Source organism: Phyllobates terribilis, unplaced genomic scaffold, assembly GCF_046119375.1.
Source record: "Phyllobates terribilis strain yellow unplaced genomic scaffold, ASM4611937v1 Scaffold_9__5_contigs__length_417890890, whole genome shotgun sequence".
NCBI lineage: Eukaryota > Metazoa > Chordata > Amphibia > Anura > Dendrobatidae > Phyllobates > Phyllobates terribilis.
In genome coordinates, this window is record NW_027362769.1 from 96,416,257 (window position 1) to 96,437,464 (window position 21,208).

At 41.1% G+C, this 21,208-nt stretch overlaps 1 long non-coding RNA gene across 1 annotated transcript in view; it reads left to right on the plus strand.

The window, feature by feature from the left end:
* Positions 1-7,434: 7,434 nt before the first annotated feature.
* Positions 7,435-21,208, plus strand: part of LOC141160851 (uncharacterized) — a 59,327-nt gene continuing 45,553 nt past the window's right edge. Inside the window, exons 1-3 of the long non-coding RNA XR_012250546.1 lie at positions 7,435-7,539; positions 8,410-8,539; positions 9,776-9,835. This is a non-coding gene — a long non-coding RNA (uncharacterized lncRNA). The remainder of the gene's footprint in view (positions 7,540-8,409; positions 8,540-9,775; positions 9,836-21,208) is intronic.

Genomic DNA, 21,208 nt, shown 5'->3' on the forward strand with positions numbered 1-21,208 from the left:
ACACCCTCTATGTGTGAGCTCAGGTGACCAGCACCCAATGAGCTCCTATCTTTACCCAGGCTGCTCCCCCTATCTGCCCCTACACTACTTGGGATGTACCACCCCCCTCCCACTCCAGCCAGGAACAGACTCGGTCGTACCTGCACATTTCTAAGTGGGAGTACCGTCGGTCTGCTCCTCGGAAATGGGATGTGTGTAGTGCATGCAGCCTACCGAGCTCAGTTCCACACTCCATCCTTACCCGGGAGTGGAATATCACACCTCTGGGTTGAGGTGCAATACCCCTGTAGCAGCCGAATCCTCAGGGTGCTACAAGGGCATGGGGGCGTTCAGCTGCTGTGTGGAATTTTTTTCTGAAAGTCCTTCAGACAAAAACTTTGTAGTCTGTAGCATCTATCATACCAAGTTGAGCAGAGGCCAGGGCAAAGGCAACCTGAGCACCACCAGTATGCAAAACCACATGGCAGCTAAGCACTCCAGTAGGTGGGCAGAATACCAGGGTACCAAATCTTCGTCTGCAGGTCAAACCAATGCCATGTCGCCTGGGCTATTTTCTTCAGAATCTGCTGTTCAGCAAGCAGCTGCTCATATCTCCTGCCCACAAGCTGCAGTTGTTCACACACAAAGAAAATCAACCACATCCACTTCCTTGTCCCAGCGAAGCGTCCAATTGTACATGCCTGAGAGCTTGGAAAGAAAGCGTAAATACCCAGCCACGCACAGACAGGCACAAATACTAAACTCGCACATTGGCAAATTGATAGCTGTGGAGATGTTGCCATTTAGGCTTGTGGGACCACAGTCTTTCTGTGATCTCTTGGCTGTGGCTGCCCCACGATACAGTGTTCCCAGCCGTCACTATTTTGCCCGGTGTGCCGTCCCTGCATTACACAAGCACGTGTTAAACAATCTAAACTGCTCTCACCAACGCCGTAACCGGGAAGGTCCACCTAACAACAGACACCTGGACAAGTTGTTGTGGACAGATACATTTCTGTCATGGCGCACTGGGTGAACCTGGTGGAGGGTGGGACAAAGGCGCAAACTGGACCATCACACATCCTACCCATGCCAAGAATAGCAGGCCCAACTTCTGTCAGGGTTTCCGCCTCTTCATATTCAACTTCCTCTCTCCCCTCCTCCTGCTCCTCATCCTCTGCTGAATTACCCTCCACATCACTGCCAAGCTGGGACCTGTGCAGCAGCTGATCTGTTTAGGTCAGAAAGAACACACTGCAGCAGAGCTGTGGCAAGCTTTAAAACAACAGACCGATTAGTGGCTCTCCCCACTGCACCTCCAACCTGGTCTAGTCGTCTGCGATAATGGGTGTAACCTGGTGGCAGCTTCAAAGGTCATAGAGCTGGTACACGTGCCATGCATGGCTCACGTGCTGAACCCAGTTGTTCAGAAATTTCTGAAAACTTACCCTGACTTGCTGTACCCACTTGAGAAGGTGCGCCGTATTAGCGCCCATTTCCACCATACCGCTACCGCTTTTGCTGCTCTTACAGTGCTGCAAAAGCGCTTGAATATGCCAAGTCACTGACTCATTTGCGACCTGCCCACGCGGTGGAACTCAACCTATCATATGTTGCCGAGGATTAGTGAACAGCAGAGGGCAGTAGATGAATACCTGCTTCAACATGCCCGTCAGACAGAGAGTCAGTCACCACACAAGTGAGCAGATGTGGATCGCTGACATTTGTGAAGTTCTTGAGAACTTTGAGTACTGCACCAACCTCGTGAGATGTGATCAGGCTATTATCAGCGTAACAATCCCGCTGCTGTGTCTCTTGAAACAATCACTGCATAATCTCAAAGAGGAAGCTTTGAGTGCCCAGCATGTTGGTATGGAGCCAGGTTTCCCAATGGGTGATACTACCCAGCCCAGCCAATATTCTGAAGGAACATTGATTGATGAGGAGGAAAAAGAGGAGGATGAGGAGGGAGAGGACTTGTTTTTCTGTGCTACCGAGGGGACTCATAATGCTACAGAAGTGACACCCAACCCAAGCTTCATGTCTGTCCAGCCTGGATGGAGGTGGAGGAGAAGGAGGTGAGTTAGTGTGAGGAGAGGATGGGTACTGTTTCTACTGTTGGGGACACAGAACATTTGTCTTTTTGCGGCTTGGCCCACATGGCACAGTTCATGTGTAAGTGTCTGTGGCAAGACCCTCGCGTGATACACATTTTATCCAACAACCTATACTGGTTGGCCACCTTTCTCGATCCACGGTACAACAAGAAATTTCCTTCTCTCCTTTTGGAGTCACCAAAGAGTTTTACAATGGAATCGTTCAAGATCAGTTGTTGAAAATATCACCCTCAGTCAATGCTTGTGGCAGAGGTACCGGCTCTTTTCAACACCAAGGGATAATGGGGAGAGACACGAACACCAGCTCCAACAGAGGTAGGGGGAAAATGTGCCTAAATTGGGCAATTTTCAATAAACCAGCACAACATCAAGGGCTATCTGTGCCTGTAACAATGCCAAGGAGGGATAAGTTGCAGAACATGGTCAAGGGGTACCTAAGTGACCATACGTGCGTCCTTTCTGACACTTCAGTTCCCTTTAATTATTGGGTGTCTAAGCTGAACACTTGGCCCGACCTCTCCTTATATGCCTTACAGGTGCTTGCCTGCCAGGCTTCTAGTGTGATTTCAGAGCGTGTTTTCAGTTCCGCTGGGGCAATCATCACTGACAGGCGCACACCCCTCTCCACGGAAAATGCAGACAGACTTACTCTGTTTAGATTCAACAAGGTCTGGATATCTCCACAGTTTGTAATCCCTCCAGATGACAGCAAGCCAACCTAAATTCACAAAAAATGCAGATTCATGCTACTGCTATTAACGTCACCCCATTCCCATAGAAACCTGTTTCCTTCATTCATCAACCATGACTGAGCCCATAGGGCTAATTTTTACAAACCCTATGCAGATTGTGCAGTGGACAAATATGAAATGTACAGTGGTCCTACCAAACTAATATTTGTTATTGGAGGCCCTTGTCACAGGTTGTGCCACATTGTGACTGAGATAGGGGATACATATTCAATAGAAATTTACACTGACTGTTGATGACCGACTGATGGCCCTCTGAAAACTTGAATTGAGGGCCACAACTACTACAGTACTGCATTGTAGATAATGTTTGTCAAGGGAGGCCCTTGTCATGAAATCTTCCTGCACCTATGACACAGCCCCCAGGAGTAATGTTTGGAAATACGATGCACATTCTGCACTGGACCAAGTAGTACAGTATCAAGAAGTCTTCTCTTCCTATATAATCCTGGGAATATTGACAATCAAAATCTCTGAGCCATTTGGGGAAGCTTCTCCAACCCATCCTGGAGGGGGCAACATATATCCTTTGTCCATTGACTTGCACGAGTGATATATTTGAGCTTGTCATCCAGCTGACTAGTGCAGCTTTATTTTTCCGGTTCACAGAGTTAAGCCAAACCTGAGGATCGCAGGCCGCACTCACTGCTACCTTCTAGTACTCCATGTCTCTTGGCCTTTTTCTCTGAAGTCTCTGCCCTTAAATGAGTTAAATAATAGAGTGAGGGCCCTACAATATGAATGTGAGGGCACTCTCAAATGTACACAAGTGGGACCTCCAAAATCTCTAGAGGAGGGCACTTCAAAATGTATGTTTCAGGGCCACACGAGAGCTCTCACAAAACTCAGCTTTCCTGCCTACTGCAGGCCCTCTGAACATTTAAATGTAGGGCCGCAGTATCATATGGTGATGGAGGAGGAGGAGGGTCAAGCCCAACGCTACAATGGGCACATAGGAAAATGCTATGGAATATGTATTCCACTAGCTGAGTGTCAATGATGGAGGGACCGCCCAAATGTCTAAGTAACAGCTGTCCATCCAAAACTCATGTTACAGAGCCACCTGAGGCCTCTCAGGTCAAAGATCAACATATCTACTAGTACGTTCTAGCTGTGCTTGTAAAGTGCTGGGGAATAGTGAACTAAAAATGATGTATGACAGAGGGACCTACAAAATGTATAAGTCAGGGCCCTCCCAATTGTAAAAGGCGAAAAAAAGCCACACCAGTATGTGTGAACAAAGGCTAAAAGGGATATTTTTGGGGTTTCTCTGGTTTATTTAGCCTTATATATAAGTGATTGTGCAGGAAAAGCTGTTTCTTAACCTTTTTGGCCTGTTAAATGCAATTTAGGTTAGGTTTGGTAGTTGTTCTTGTGTGTCTGTAAAAGTGGTGTAATACTGCGACAAACTTATTCCCAAAAACCATATGTGAGTCAGAAATGTATGCAGGCATATTCTCCAGGCTCTTCCCATTTGGTTTCATCACTTTCCCATCCATTTCAGCCTTTTCCTCAGGCCCCCAGACCCCTTTGTAGGGTCCAGCAGAAAATTACTCGCATTTCCCATTGACTTACATTGTACTCGCTATTCGGAACGAATTCGCGATTATTGCAAAGTACTCGTTACGAGCATAGCGATTACGAATATTACAGTACTCGCTCATCACTAGCTATGATCAGACCATGTTCCTGTACCGTCAGATACAACCATTACACAGTACACAGCAGGGGCACATTTATAAGATTATCTCAGCACAGGAACATTTTATTTAACCCTGCTGTTCTGTTCGCATTTACTATACACTTGTAGTGTTCCGGGTCACTATGACCCGGCTTATTAAACCTTGATTTTAGACACTCTAACTCAATTTTTTTTATACTTTTTGCTTACTAGACTGTTTGTGAACATGTTTGGTAGTAAAAAAAAAAGAAAAATGAAATAGAAATGTTTTTTTTTTTTTTTATTCAGAAAAAACAGAGCAATGAGCAAAACGAAAATAGAAAACTACGCATATTTTGTAAAAAAAAAAAAAAAAACAATCAAATCAAACATTTTGTGATAAAAAATTAAAGATAATAAACATTACAATGTGAATATATTTACATGATCATATAAATTTACGGATTCTTGCATGAAAAACAATACACATGTTTTTTGCATAGAAATGTTTTACAGCCAGAACATGTTATACTCGTCTTGTTGTCACAAGTAGAAGGGCAATAGCTGCATCTTTTTCTTTTGATGCCGGAAGAGGCCATGGGGGTTGAAGCGTTTGTGGAGGCCATGGCTTCACTGTCCTGGGCATGTTGATGGATGCTTTGTACCTGGCCTGCTGCTGCTTCTGTTTTGGTGTAACTTTTCTGTTCTCAATATAAGGCCTAACCAGTGACTTCCCCAGTTCATCTATAAATAGTCTTCTTTTATGGAGTTTGTTGGGGTTCCAATTGGGATTGATTTCCCACCACAACACAAAAGAATTATAGGCTGACAAATCCAGAATGTTGTAAAAGAGAATCATTGGCCACCGATTTGATTTTCTTTTGCAGGAATATGTACCAATGAGTTGGTCTAATGTGTCTACACCACCTTTGGTTGCATTGTAGTCCAAGATCATATTTGGTTTTCTATCTTCCCGTGTACTTACTTCATTATCATGGTGGTTAGTACTCATTAGTATGACGTTTTTATTTTTTTTTGCCACATAAACAACAACTGTTGTATTTGGAGTAAAGTAAAACATAGAGCTATGTACACTTCTTTTCCCCAAAATACCTTGTGGTAGTTCAGGCTTGTTTCTTCTGATCGTACCCAACATGGTAAGTTGTCGCTTTAGTAACATTTGCCCTAGTTGGTATGAAGTAAAAAAATTATCACAAGTTACATTTTGACCTTTGAGACCATTCATCAAATCAAGGACAACTCTCATCCCCTGATTTTTTTCAACTCTTTGTCCTGGTGTTTTGCCAGTATACACCTGTGCATTATAAAGGTAAGAGCTTGTGCTGTCACATAATGCCCATATTTTTATCCCGTACTTCGCCGGCTTGCTTGGTATATACTGACGAAATGGGCACCTACCACGAAATGAAACTAGTTGCTCATCAACGGTTACTGCTTCCCCAACGCTGTACAAATGTCTGTGCTAGCATATGTGTACTGATAAGAGCAGAGAAGATAAGAACCCATCTGAAAACAAGCAGATAAGCCAGGAAGACAGACTTACTTAGCAAAAAAAAATTATTTGCAAGACTTTACAGCTCAGCTTTACAAAAAAAAAACGTCTTAGACAGCGCGTTCTGAGCAGTCCGTTCTGCGCATAATATACACGTGTAGTGCACACCTAGTGATCTCTCCGGATGCACTCTACATTTTAGAATAGACTGTGCACCAAAAATAATCAATATAAAGCCATTTTTATGGTGCGCAGATCTCAATGCATACCCCCGGTAGAGCGCGTGTACGACCCCATTGAAATAATTTAGGAAAAAAATCAATTGATATTCAATAGTAGATGCAATAAATAGACCCAACTGAGGTTATAACTCCTTTATTTCACTGAAAATATGGCCTCACAGCTGTAAAAAACGATGTTGGGTCACTATGACCCGAACACAACAAGTGTAACTTTTTGCGTGTAGCAAAAAGTAAACGAAAAAAAAAAAAAAAAAAAAAAATACTCATAGGTAGGTCCCCCCAAATGAGGAAAAGTCAAGGAGTCTGAATTTTTAGAGACTTACAGAAAAAAATCTACAGGGTCGCAAAAAGTCTGTTCGGGTCACTATGACCCGAACAGTACAGCAGGGTTAAATACATCCAATTGTGGAAGTTATTAGTATGCCAAGAACTATTGATTACAATTAAATTTTGTTCTTGGGAAAACCCCTTTAAGTCATTTAAATTGGAGGAACTATCATGGTTTGGAACTGGACTACACATCCTTGATAAATACGGTGGTTACTTGTAGTTTTGTTTTTCTAAGAAAGTGGTCCAGCAGTTTTTTAAACATTGAAAACTTAAAATACAAATTTGCCAGTGACCAGAGTTTTTTTCTTTATACGAACTTTAACTCAAACGCAATGATATCTGAAAGCAAATTACTTTGCAATGTACCTGCATTATGGAAAGTTACCACACAGTAATGTGATTTCGGCCCAATGGAAAATTTCAACTACCATGGATGCACTGCTCATCTTCTGTCAGTTCACCCTTTACGCAGACTAATTTGTAGGACACATCCATTCCCTGAGCATGCATGGTTCAATCGAAACCACAAAGTTTGCACCACTCATTCTCATATTTGATTAAGCCTGAGAGGATTAAAGAAGCACTGCCATCGAAGTTTTTATCCTCTTAAGATATTGCAGTCATCATATTATATAGCATTTTGTAATTATAATTGCTCATTTTGCCTTTCTACCCAGGTAATTATTCTCTTTTCTTTTTTTTCTTTCTGCTGTGTGTAGAAATAGGAAGTCTCCTTTCCCTACATGAATCACCAACCTCTTCAACTTTTGACCCGGCTGCTTTGCTACTTCCCCTGCCAGGAACTTTTGCAATCATGACTCAAGGAGGAAAAAGACATTTACTATTTCTACATAGAGCTTAAAAGGATTCAGTTAGTCAGTTTTTATTCCCCAGATTTCATAAACCTAATGGAAAAGAGAAGAATTAGCTGAGTAGAAAGGCAAAATGAGTAAGTACACAGTGTTATATAATATGATGATTGCAATATATTAAGAGGATGAAAATTTTGATGGGAGGATGAGTGCGTCTTTAAGTGGGCTTGCAAGGAACTGTTCCAGGATCATCAGCTGGCTTAGATGACCACGCTATCCAGTGTGGAAACTGCAAGCTATGGTGCCCGGACACAGTCATGGACTGTATGGTAAAAATATGAATAAAATGAAGGAAGACAAAAAAAATATCAAATTACTTAAAAAGGTATTTGAGCATTGTAAGAGTGTTTGGTGGGTGCTTTATTACACAACATGTTAGCTGTTCAGACCACTTTTAAATGTATGGACCTCAGGAAAAAATCTCATCATATCTATATAAATCCTTGTGAATTTGGCATAAGAACAGTATTTTTTTTAATTGTGGTTGGATGTCAAAATGCAACTCCTATTCTACCAAAGGATTGTAGTAACCTATGACCACGATGCTAGACTTTCAGGTGTTTCAAGCTCCCTCTGATACCTCTATATATTTTTCAACAGTCTTCAGCTCAATCTCAAACAATGACGACTTGATGGATAAAATATCTTAGGGTCTTCTCTGCTTAATAGTATCAAGTCATCAGGTTGCTGGTCTTCCTCTTCACCTTTTTCCTTCTATTCTTCCGATCATGATGTCCTTCTCCAGTAATTGCCACCTTCGAATGATGTGTTCAAAGTAGGCAAGTCGTAACTTTGTGATCTTTGCTTCGAGTGACATGTCTGGCTTGATTTCTTCCAAAATGTATTTGTTTGTTCTTCTTGCCATCCACAGTATTGATATCATCCTTCTCCAGCACCACTTTTCAAAAGTATTGATTTTTCTTCTTTCTTGTTTCTTTATCGTCCAGGTTTTGCATCCATACAGTATGTTACCACAAAGAAGATCAAACTAAGTACGAGCAGTGTCTTCAACGCCAGTGAAATGTTCCTTGATTTGCTTCCATCTTTTACCCAACTATAATTGAGAGCTTGACTCTGGTACGATAGGAACTAGACACATCTTATATTCATTTGGGCAACTCCTAAAGAATTTTTTTCAGTTATTTTAGATTTCTATTTTGCAAGTAGATCTCTTTTCTCTCAGTGCAATTGTTCTTCCTTTTTCTTTTTCCCTTTTGAAATACTGACATTCAGTGCATGTTCACTGAACTATTTGGTTGGTCTCAATGGCCCATGGGAAATTTCAATCACATGAAAACAAGGTCTTGACTAGACTGAATTGCTCAAAGAGGTGTAATAAGGGAGGAGGTGGCCTGATGTCACAAACATGATGATAGTGGCCATTGATTCTCTATGATAAATATAGATGTACGCTACAAAGCCAAGTGAAAAAAGACTTTAACCATCAACCCCAATGGTGCAAAAATGGGCTCCTAGTCCCTGAGGTGGTCTTAGGCTTCAGCCTAGTCAGCATTATGAATAATACATCCATGTTCTAACCCTAACTTTTCAATAATTGAAAATGTTTATACCAGATGACTCCTGTTTTGACTGCCATTAATACAGGTAACGTACAAACCCGGGAGACAATCACAGGAATCTGACAGTTTCCTGTTAAGACTAGGAAAAGCCCTTCTTTGACCCTAGTCTGTCCCTGTCTCACCGCGGAGGTTGGCACCCTAAGATAATGCAATGGCACCTAGGATTGCTAGACTAGCAGTTCCCTAAAAAGTAAAGGAATCACACCCAAAATAACTGCAACCAACACAAACTACAGCAAAGTGAATGAATCCAACAAAGTCTATCACCAGCAGGAAACACCAGTAGGGGAAGGTATTTAAAGCTGCACCCGAAAGGTGATAGGACAGACAAACAGAGTAAATTAAAAACAAACAAAAGCAAATATAACAGAACTAAAACACCAAAAAGAAAATGTGTATCTATTGTGGCTCAACGGAAAGAAAAAACAAAATCAAGATTCCACAAGCATGACAACTCCATTGTGATTTTAACTTCTAGAAACATCAAATCAATTCCTTATTTAAGTTTTTTTCAGTTTATTTTGTTGGTTTCATTTTCTATAAGCGAATTGTCTCATTAAAACATCATTGATGTGGTTGATCTGCTCAGGACCACTTTCTATTAGCCAGAATATAAAGAGCACTTTCAAATAGCAACTTTCCCGCTTGTGAACCTGACCCTCCCATGTCTCACATGAACACTTTGAATTTGGATATTCAGTATTAAAAATTATGTTTTTCCTTATCTTTATAGGTTTCGGAAGCCACACTCAGGATGACCAGCCTCAGTATAAATTATAGATGTTGCTATAAGGTAACTACTATAAATTATATATTTTCATCTAATAATTTACCAAGTGTTTAATAGTAATTTGTGTGGTAGATCAGTAAAGATCACCAATGATGGTGCTTTAAAGGGGTTGTCCGAACTTCTAAATCCTTACAGTGTGCACACTGCACACTATCAGGATTCTTCAGTGTTGCTGGTTTCCCGGAGAAAACGGGCAATCATGTGACTGCAAGCATGCAATTTGCATACATGCGGTCACATACTGAATAGACGTGCTCAGCCTCATTCAATACAAGTGAATTAAGTGAGGCCAAGCACATCTAGTCTGAATGTGCCCGGGGTATGCAAAACACATACTTGTGGTTACATGATCACCCACTCTCACCGGCAACACCAAAGAATTCTGATAGCGTGAGGTTCGCCCGCTGTAAGGATTCAGATTTCTGCAATCACATAGACAGACTGCTGTCTTTTTGCACAACACCGGAAAACCCCTTTTAAGAGGGATGTGAATACAAAATGCACTCATGTAAAGTACCAGAACACCTCAATGTATCTATAGGAAAAGTGAATATTTATAAATGTCAAAAAAACTCAGATCCCCTGAGTACTTAATTATTCTTCATATATTGTGTAACATATCTTACTTATGAAGATGTGTAAAAATTAATGATAATGAAATAGAAGAACAATGTTTTCTTTATTATGTGAATAACATCTGTGGTATATGTGACTCTGAACTGAATATCTTAGACATATGGAATGTATTGGGAACTAAGAAGCTTCTCTTCACTAAATCGTTCCCACCAAGAGATAAATCCAAATTTCAAGTGCTTCCTGTATAAGATGCCATGATGACTAGTCACAGAGCAAACACAGGAGCAGGCAATGGAGACATGTGCTTGGTTTAAATCTCAAAAATGTAACATAAATTAAGTCCAGAGTCAAGGAAAATAGATTTATTAAGTGAGAAATGCCTGGAAGGTTTTTTTAAGGAGCAAATGGGTTAAATAAAGGAGCAATAATCACCAAATTCTCACAGTGGTTGACTGCAGCAGTCATGTCCCAGGGATGGGACATCATCACTGCAGTCAGAAGTAGAGACTGGCAGGGCGCTCTGAGCTACACAGGATTTGGGGAAGTAAGTATTGGTCCTTTTTTCTGAAAAAAAAGCTCACTCCAAAAAAAACTCCTTACTTGTCAACGTAAGTAATATATAAAACCTACATAAATAATAATGATTAACAATGGAAGGGAGGCAGTTTTTAGGCCTTTGGACTTTCATACTGTACTCCCACATGACAATGGTGCAATAACACAAGTAGATTCTATTCTGGGTCAAACTAACAGAAACTTTACTCCAAGAGTGTGATAAAGCTTAATGATTACAAAAATATATGTGGAAAAATTCAGGATACCACTGCACTGTAAGCAATGCAATAATTTCCAAATGGTGAGTGCATAAAATCCTCGAACAATCAACGAAATAGTAAAGGTGTGAAAGGTAAGGGGAAACTTCCATTGCTGGTGTCATTCACTCTGCTTCTATCGCCGCCCCCAATGACATCATTTTTCACAATAAGAGGCTGTGATTGGTGGAGACAGAAGCAGAGTATGGCGTTTTGGTAACTTCTCCCACTTCTGTCATTGCCATGGAGTCAGAACATCTTCAGAGGGCGGCAGTGAAAGAATTGTAGTAAGTGACTGTAGTACCACCCCCTGATGTACTGTCCCATGCAGGTTGATAGACACTGCGGGAAAGCGAGTGCAGCCCCAGCCTCCTGACGCCACCTTGCAATAGGGCATTTAATAATAAAACAAATTACAGAAATACTTGGGGTGTAAAAATAGATACTGTATATGTAAAGGACATCTTAGGTATCAGACCACTCCTTTAACTTTAAACATTCCTCATCCTGTGAATCAAAACATGGTAACGGAACATTACACATAAAAAAATAATCACACAATATCGGCAAGTGACCCATTTACATAAGAATAATGTCCATTTAAGTTTCATTGGTGTCAAACATTCAGATCAGTGCACATTGGTGGTGTGTTCTGGATACATGCACTGTTGTAATGGATTAGCTACGCACAAGATGTAATGTGTATTTAGTGGCTTTAAAATGTGAATTGCTTCTCTGCATGAGGAGAAAATAAAGCTGTTTGAGTTTAGTTTAAACCATAAGCCTGTTCTTTAGACTGAAATTTTTGATGTTCCTGAGATTGCCCAACCCAAGAGACAGCAATGCAGTGAGCTAATGCCTTCTGAAAATGCCAAAGTCTGTACAGAACTTAATTCTGAGTCAGTGTAAGTAACATGATTAATGTCAGAGCTGACTGATAACATGATCTCATAGGGGCTTCCTACTGAAATAATAATTACATATAGTATTAGGTACTGAAGAAATTATTTTGCAGCATGTCTGGCAATTTCCGAGTTGAATTAGGCCTTGATTACTAACACTGGGTTCATGTCAAGGCCATAAAGATTACAATATCATGTCAATTGCTACTTAAATGGTGGCAATGTTATCTCACAGAGTTTTCTGAACCTCTGTCGGTTGTGGTATAATTTTTAAGGAGATGTTTAAAAGGGAATCTCTCAGCCGGTTTTTGCTATGTAATGTGAAGACAGCAGGAGATCGAGGCTGAAACACAGAATTCAGGGATGAGTCACTTGTCAAAGTGCCTGTTATTGTTTACTAACTGTGAAGGATTTATCACTAAGAGATTAACATTGCCCCTCACTGTTTATGCACTTTGTATATACAGAGTCTGGTGTGGGCGGGGTTAGCTGTGGTGGGGGCGGGGTTAGCTTTCTTAGCTCTGCTTCATTCTAAATCTAAAAGCTCTAATTGTGTCACAACGGCTGCACCCAATAATCTAAGTGATACATCCTTGGATTCAGCTTCTCTTTGCCTACATTATGCTGCTCTCAGATGAGGTAGTAAAAACCTGCTGACAGATTCCCTTTAAGCTCTTCTTGCACCATTGCAGGAATATCAATTGTGCCATACATCATCAGAAGCCATATAAACTTTTGTTTTCTTTCTCCATAGGGTATCATACGAATTCCATTTTTCTCCCGTGTAATATTGTCAAAGAAGAATAAGTAGGAGCATAATACAGAAATATAAGCTGAGTAGAACAGTCTGCACATCTGTATGGAGTGTTGATTGGTACCAATTTTTCATATGGATGTGTAGTGTATGTGAAGCTTAAATGGTTCCAATCTCAAAGATCCTATCCCAATATGTGGTAGGTATAATAATAATAATATTACCAAATACTTCCTATCAGCAATGTAGTATAGTTCTTCTGATGTACTATGTTGCTTACCCATGTGAAGGGCATTGCAGTAGCTTAGGTATCCATTGTTATGACCGCTGATATATTGACAGTTAGTTAGTTGTTAATGGTTGTAGCTATGGATACCTGAACTACTGCAATGCCCAGAACATGGGGTAAGCAACATAGCGAATCAGAAGAACTATACTACATTGCTGATTGGAAGTATTTGGTAATATTATTATTATTACACCTAGTAGATATTGTGATAGGATCTTGGAGACGGGAATACATTTTTAAGTATACATTCACATTAACAGTAGTCAGTAAAAGGCCTAATGCACACGGCTAAATTACAGCATGCACCATTTGTAAGATGTGCATTATCATAATACAGCAGTGATAATATAATTTCACTATTGTATCATGTTCATGAGAAAGCAACAAAACAGCATTAAATGTAAATAAAGCCTCATTCACACGTCCATTTTCATGTGCAACTTCTATCTGTATTTTTCACAGATATAACATGTATGCATTATATTCTATGGCCATGTTTACATGTCTATATTATGCAGAGGTAATGTCCTCATAAAATAAAATGAAGGCATGTCTGTTTTTGATCTGATTTTTGGATTAACCTCACCCCTTCAGGTAAAAGGGTTGGTCAAAAGTGGATAACACTCAGATGCTGTCTGTGTGTCATCCTAGTGCATTGTTTAAATGGAATCTGTCACCAGGTGTTTGCTACCCCATCTGAGAACAGCATAATGAAGAGACAGAGACCCTGATTCCAGCGATGTGTCATTTACTGGGCTGCTTGCTGCAGTTTTGATAAAATCACTGTTTGATTTGCTTCAGATCTAGAAGTTCTCTGAATGCTGAGCTCTGTATAACCCCCCCCCCCACACACACACACACACACCACTGATTGGCAACTTTCTGTGTATACTGTGAATAGGCAGAAAGCTGCCAATCAGTGGTGGGGGGCGGAGTTATACAGTGCTCATGACTATTGATGACTACTTGGCAGCAGATTTACTAGGCCTCTACTCTCCTATTGATAAAACAGGATTTTTATCAAAACTACAGTAAGCAGCCCAGTAAGTGACTCATCGTTGGAATCAGGGTCTCTGTCCCTACATTATGCTGCTCTCTGATTAGGTGGCAAAAACCTGGTGATAGATTCTCTTTAGTGGATAGGAGAAACTTGAATTTTTTTTTAATTTTTGCAAACTAGTAAAAAGTATGCCACTGATGGTAAAAACAGACACATGGACCAAAAAAGGACGAAAATTGAATCCAGCACAGTGATATTCATATGCAAAAAGAAATGTGCAGTGTGTCTGAGGCCTAATTAAGTTATTTTATGATGATGAAGGTATTGTGGCTCGATCAATACTTGTAGGTTTAATACTACACTGTGGGACTTCTTGGTCCTCTATATACAGCTACATAGAGAATGTATGGTGTCCAACTCTACATTCACTTTACTCCAGCAAGGCATAACAGCACAGCATTGATAGAAAGATCTACAGTTCCCTCTGTCACGTATCAATGGCGCATTTTCCCAGTATGGAGCACTATTAGTATAGAGATGATATGAAAGTAAACCTATTAATAGACATTAAAGCATAATGTTTATTTCCGGCTTTCCATTGTGTTTGAATATCCGCTCCTCGTGCCATCGATACCTATAGAAAAAGAAGTTAATAATAGAAAATGTTTTCTTGCGAATGAAAAAAAAAAAGTTTAACAAAACATTTTAATGTTTCATTACATTAGAGAGGATCATTAATAAAAAGCAGCAGATTAACAGAAATTAACAGAGAGAGAAGAGCTAATTTTCAGAAATTCCTACACAGACTCCGCCAGACTGACAATTAACTACAGATCAGAGAGATCTAGTTACACATCCTGTTAGGAGTCATCTCCCTCCATGGGTTACAGATCACAGTTGGCCATCCTGTTCAGCAGAGTCTCTCATGCAACATTTAATACAGTCATTATTCCCAGAAAATTGTCTTATTTGCAACTCATTGTTAAGAAAGGAAAATAAATGTCTAGAGGATTAAACACAGATATTTTTAGATCAGTTTGCACTGTGACTTTAAAAACAATTCTCATTGTCAGTGAATTTACGTCTGAGCTTTGGAAACCTTATGCAGAACATCATGCCGAGTCACCAATGTCATTTCCTATGTATTTGCATGAAAAAAAAAAAAGATTTTTGACTGTAATTCATAAAACGCTATAATCTTGGTGAAAAACCTTGAAATATATATTTGGTGTGTTTGCTTTTAAAAAGGATGTCTTTGCATGTTTCAATTGTTATCGCACAGGTAATTTATTCAGTATAATGATTGTGACTGGTTGCCAACACTTAAAGGGGTTGTCCGGTCTAAAATGATAAGTCTGCAGTCACTCTGTGTGACTGCAGACTTTTAAATCCCCACGGCACACGAATTGTGTGCTGCAAGGATTCACTGGTTTCTGAGCCGTTATACATACTCCCTGCCAGAACCCGACTAGTGGGCGTAGCCTTGCTCCATACACTTGTATGGAGCGAGGCCACGCCCACTGGACGGCCTAGTCACTAGATGGGGTGCGCCCTTATCACCAGACGGGGCGCGGCTTCGCTCAATATAAGTGTATGAAGCGAGGCCGAACCCACTAGTTGGGAGTATGCATAGCGCATACATACCTGCAGGTCCCGACTAAGAAACCGGCGAATCCTCGCAGCGCACAGTGCGTGTGCTTGGATTTATTCATAAGTCTGCAGTCACACAGAGTAAATACAGACTTATCATTTTAGACCGGACAACCCCTATAAAGGAGTTGTCCCTTTCTGAATAGTTTTTCCTAAAAGTTCCCTTCCCAATGGAGGGCTCATACCAAAATGCAGTGGTGTGCTGATAAGAGGAATAATGTACTGCAAGATGGGCTATATATATATATGGATCTGAAAGGAGAAATATACTTTAGTAGAAGGCTCTGTGAGAATAGTTGAGTTGTGATTGTTGCCTTCTGCTGAAGACCAGTGATATGAAACTTGAAATGCCACTCTATTGAAGCCTATGACAGAGGATAATCTTCTTTCATATGCATCAGCGAGGCAGCATTTGCAGTTTCACATCACTGATCTGTCAGCAGCAGGCAATAAAAAGAATTCGACACTGCTGTTATGGAGCTATGCAAAGAGTTCACCTCTGCTATGACCAGTTAATGATATTAACACTCACAGGCTGCTCTACCTATGTATATAGCACAAGATAATCATTTGCCATATGCATCATTAGAGCAACATCAGAAGTTTCAAATCACTGATCTGTCAGCAGCAGGCAACAAACATAGCTCAACTCTGGACTGTCTAGTTATTATGAGCTCCATTGTGGAGAAGTGCAGGACAGTTGAGCTCTGCTATAAAACAGCTTACCGTGCTGTAAAACAACAATGCAGCTACACTGATGTAGATGAATAAACAGTGACTGTGAAGGTAGAAGCGCACAATAGGGTAAAACCCTAATATAGGAGACAATAAAAGCAATAGGTTTGCTCACCTTGGGCGGTTGTGTGAAGTCACAACCACTATAAGGTTAAGTGCCCACATAGCATTTTTATAGCGTTTATGCGGCGTTTTTACGGCTGCGAAAACGCTTGTAGAACAGTCTGCCATGCAAAGCAATGTGAATTCGGATGTGCTGTGCACATGATGCCCTAATTTGCGCGCCGAATTCGCATTGCGTTGCAAAACGCAGCATGACCATTTCTACCGCGATTACGCTGCAAATTCGCAGCCATTGAGGAACATTGAAACGCAGCAAACCCGCAGGTATATGTGGATTTGCTGCGTTTCAATTAAATTCAATGGCCGCGAATTTGCAGCGTAATCGCGGTGCGTGTGGTACCCAGGATGAAGAAGAGGAGACTACAACTCCTCTTCATCCCGGCTACCACGCGGTGAAAAAAAGAAATAAAAAAGTTAAAAATAAACAAAACCTGTATATTCACCTTTCCGGCGTCCCCCGGTCTGCTCTCCAGTCTCCTCCAGTCTGCTCCCGGCCATGTCCTCTCTCCTTGGCGTCCCGCGATGTACTGTCAGGACCTGCAGTGACGTCATTTAGTCACCTGATGGTCACGCGACCGCTGACGTCGGCGGTCAGGTGATGGTCGCGTGACCATCAGCTGACTAAATGACGTCACCGCAGGTCCTGACAGTACATCGCGGGACGCCGAAGAGAGAGGACCGCAGGATCGCCGCCGGGAGGAAACTGGAGGAGACCGGAGAGGTGAGGTTTTTTTTTTATTTTTATTGTTTTAATTCTCTTTTTTTTTACTATAGATGCTGCATTTAAAGCATCAGTTGTTCACACATTATAAATCCATGCCGGTTGCATGGATTTATATAGTGTGACCAACTTGTCAAGCACTTATCCAAGTGATGCTCAAAATCGCTTGGAAAACTGCTTGAAAAAACGCATGCGAAAACGCATGTAAAAACACTTCTCTCTGGCAGAAAAAACGCATGTAAATCTGCATGCATTTTTTTCTGCCAGAGAGAGGCAAAAACGCTCTGCATCAAACATGTTTAAAAATTGGCCGCGTTGCTGGAAGTAAGTCTCTTGCTGCGATATTCATTAAAAGGTTCTTTAATGTCCACTACATGTTTCAATGCCGAACTGGAATCTTTATCAAGTGTAAAAAAACCAACAAGTTTTTAAAACGTGTTTTTACTCTGTTTTGGTAAACACTGATGTAGATAGCACAAAATAAGATTGGTCAGACAGGAGACTGTGCAGGAGCAGAGAGTGCACAGAAGCACATGTTGAATTCTATACTTAGATCAGCTTAAACATTATGCGGAGAGGTGCAGCCCGGGAGCATCACACAAGAGAGGTAGGGGTCTGCAGCACCGAGGAGAAGCAAATGCTGGGAAATGTAGCTTTAGCAGATTAGAATAGCACCATCCATTCAGTTATGTGATGCTGGATACACAGAGAGGCATATAGAGATGAAAAAGACAGGTACAAGAAATAATCTTTATGTTGAGCTTAGTCTATATATTAACAATAAGTATGCATTTATTGTGCTTTGGGAAAAATAATGTGATTCTGGGGAAAAAAAAACCTTAAACAAGAATTGTAGTCAGCTTTACTTTAAAGTAAGAAGAAAAGAAAAATACACCTTTCTATATATTTATAATGATATCATGTCTTCATATTTAAAAAGAAAAATCTGTTAGGAGTTGATATTAGATACAATAGAAACAGTGCCATCTACAGGTGACAGAGTCAAACACTTGAGAGGAAGTCCATTAACCTTGTCAAAACTTCTGTCTGAGAATTTTTTTCTTAAAGAAATTGTCTAGACAAAACTAATATATTACGCCTGATTTTACTGCTGGGCCTGAAATGGCAAACTATGATACAGGGAGTTAAAAAACAATAAAATCCCTGTGTCACGCTCCTTCTCCACCCAAGACCCTGTACTCAGCATTGCACGGTGTATAAATTATGCTTAGTTTTGCTTTAATGACCAGATATGGTTTAGAAACTTTACGTTGTGCTGTTTTAAAGATAACAATTCAATAGTGATGTTTGTACATTTGTTGGAGCTGATGGTGCTGAGATCCTCGATATACCCCATTAAGGATGACAGCAGAAAAGCAGTCGTAGCTTATCAATACCCGTTATCTATGCAAAAATTTTAAAAGGTTTGAACATAATATAGAAACATAATTTACACATGAGGCACAGGTTGCAATATATAGAAGGCACTGTTGCTGGAGATCATAGTAAAGACTCAAATTTGTAATGGTTACACTGTTAGAGGCACATGTGCTAGGTGATTAAAACACAGAAACAATGACAATAGCGCAGAGTTGCCAGTTCCTAAACAGTTAGTAAAAACAGGGCATTTTTTTCAACTGTCCGTGAAAAAAAAACTTGATGAGTCCATGATTTTTTTTTGCAGATGAAGGAGCGCGTACAGATTATTATGACTATAATTATCATTTTACAGTTGACCGTAAATGCTACAATTTTTTTTTCATATCAGCATTTGAAGCTTTAAACATACATTGCTTATACAGTGGGTAAAAAAATATTTAGTAAGCCTCCAATTGTGCAAGTTCTCCCACTTAAAAAGATGAGAGAGGCCTGTAATTGACATCATAGGTAGACCTCAACTATGAGAGACAAAATGAAACTAAGTATTTTGTCAATTACAAAAGTTCATCTCAATACTTTGTTATATATCCTTTGTTGGCAATGACAGAGGTCAAACGATTTCTGTAATTCTTCACAATGTGGGCACATACTGTTGCTGGTATGTTGGCCCATTCCTCCATGCAGATCTCCTCTAGAGCAGTGATGTTTTGGGGCAGTCGCTGGGCAACACGGACTTTCAACTCCCTCCAAAGGTTTTCTATAGTGTTTAGATCTGGAGATTGGCTAGGCCACTCCAGGACCTTGAAATGCTTCTTAAGCCCCCGTCTCACATAGCGAGATCGCTAGCGAGATCGCTGCTGTGTCACGGTTTTGGTGACGCAACAGCGACCTCACCAGCGATGTCGCTATGTGTGACACTTTGCAGCGATCAGGCCCCTGCTGTGAGGTCGCTGATCGCTGCAAAGTGTCCTGGACCATTTTTTGGTCGTTGCCCTCCCGCTGGTCAGCACACATCGCTTTGTGTGACCAGCGGGAGCAGCGATCTGGCTGGTAACCATGATAAACATCGGGTTACTAGGGGCACACGCGCACCTAGTAACCCGTTGTTTATCATGGTTACTAGCCTGCTAAAGTGAGCGGTAACCTCCCGCTCACCGTAGCAGAGTGGTAACCATGATAAACAACGGGTTACAAGGTGCGCGTGTGCCCCTAGTAACCAGATGTTTATCATGGTTACCAGCCTGCTCCTGCTTCAGCAGGCTGGTAACCGGAGCAGGACATCGTGGAAAGATTCTTTCCACGATGTCACTGCTCCCCTGATCGTTGGTGAGCCTGCTTGTTTGACAGCTCACCAGCGACCACATAGCGACGCAGCAAAGATCCCTGACAGGTCGTATCGTTGTCGGGATCGTTGCAGCGTCGCTAAGTGTGACGGGGCCTTTACAAAGCCACTCCTTCTTTGCGCTGGTGGTGTGCTTGGGATCATTGTCATGCTGAAAGACCCAGCCACGTTTCATCTTCAATGCCCTTGCTGATGGAAGGAGGTTTGCACTCAAAATCTCAAGATACATGGACCCATGAAACCAGTTCTACTTTAGTTTCATCTGACCATATGACATTCTCCCAATACTCTTCTGGATCATCCAAATGCTCTCTAGCAAACTTCAGACTGGCCCGGACATGTAATGGCTTAAGGAGGGGTACAAGTCTGGCACTGCAGGATCTGAGTCCCTGGCAGCATAGTGTGTTACTGATGGTAGCCTGTGTAACGTTTGTCCCAGCTGTCTGCAGGTCATTCACTAGGTCCCCCCGTGTGGTTCTGGGATTTTTGCTCACCGTTCTTGAGATCATTTTGACCCCACGGGGTGATATCTTGTGTGGAGCCCCAGATCGATGGAGATTATCAGTGGTCTTGTATGTCTTCCATTTTCTAATTATTACTCCCACAGTTGATTTCTTCACACCAAGCTGCTTGTCTATTGCAGATTCAGTCTTCCCAGCCTGGTGCAGGGCTACAATTTTGTTTCTGGTGTCCTTCGACAGCTCTTTGGTCTTCACCATAGTGGAGTTTGGAGTGTGACTGTTTGAGGTTGCGGACAGGTGTCTTTTGTAATGATAACAAGTTCAAACAGGTGCAAGTACTACAGGTAATGAGTGAAGGACAGAGGAGCCTCTTAAAGAAGAAGTTACAGGTCTGTGAGAGCCAGAAATCTTGCTTGTTTGTAATTGACCAAATACTTATTTTCCACCAAAATTTGAAAAAAAAATTCTTTCCAAATCAGACAATGTGATTTTCAGGATTTGTTTTCTCATTTTGTCTCTCATAGTTGAGGTCTACCTATGATGTCAATTACAGGCCTCTCTCATCTTTTTAAGTGGGAGAACTTGCACAATTGGTGGCTGACCAAATACTTTTTTCCCCACTGTATTTGTA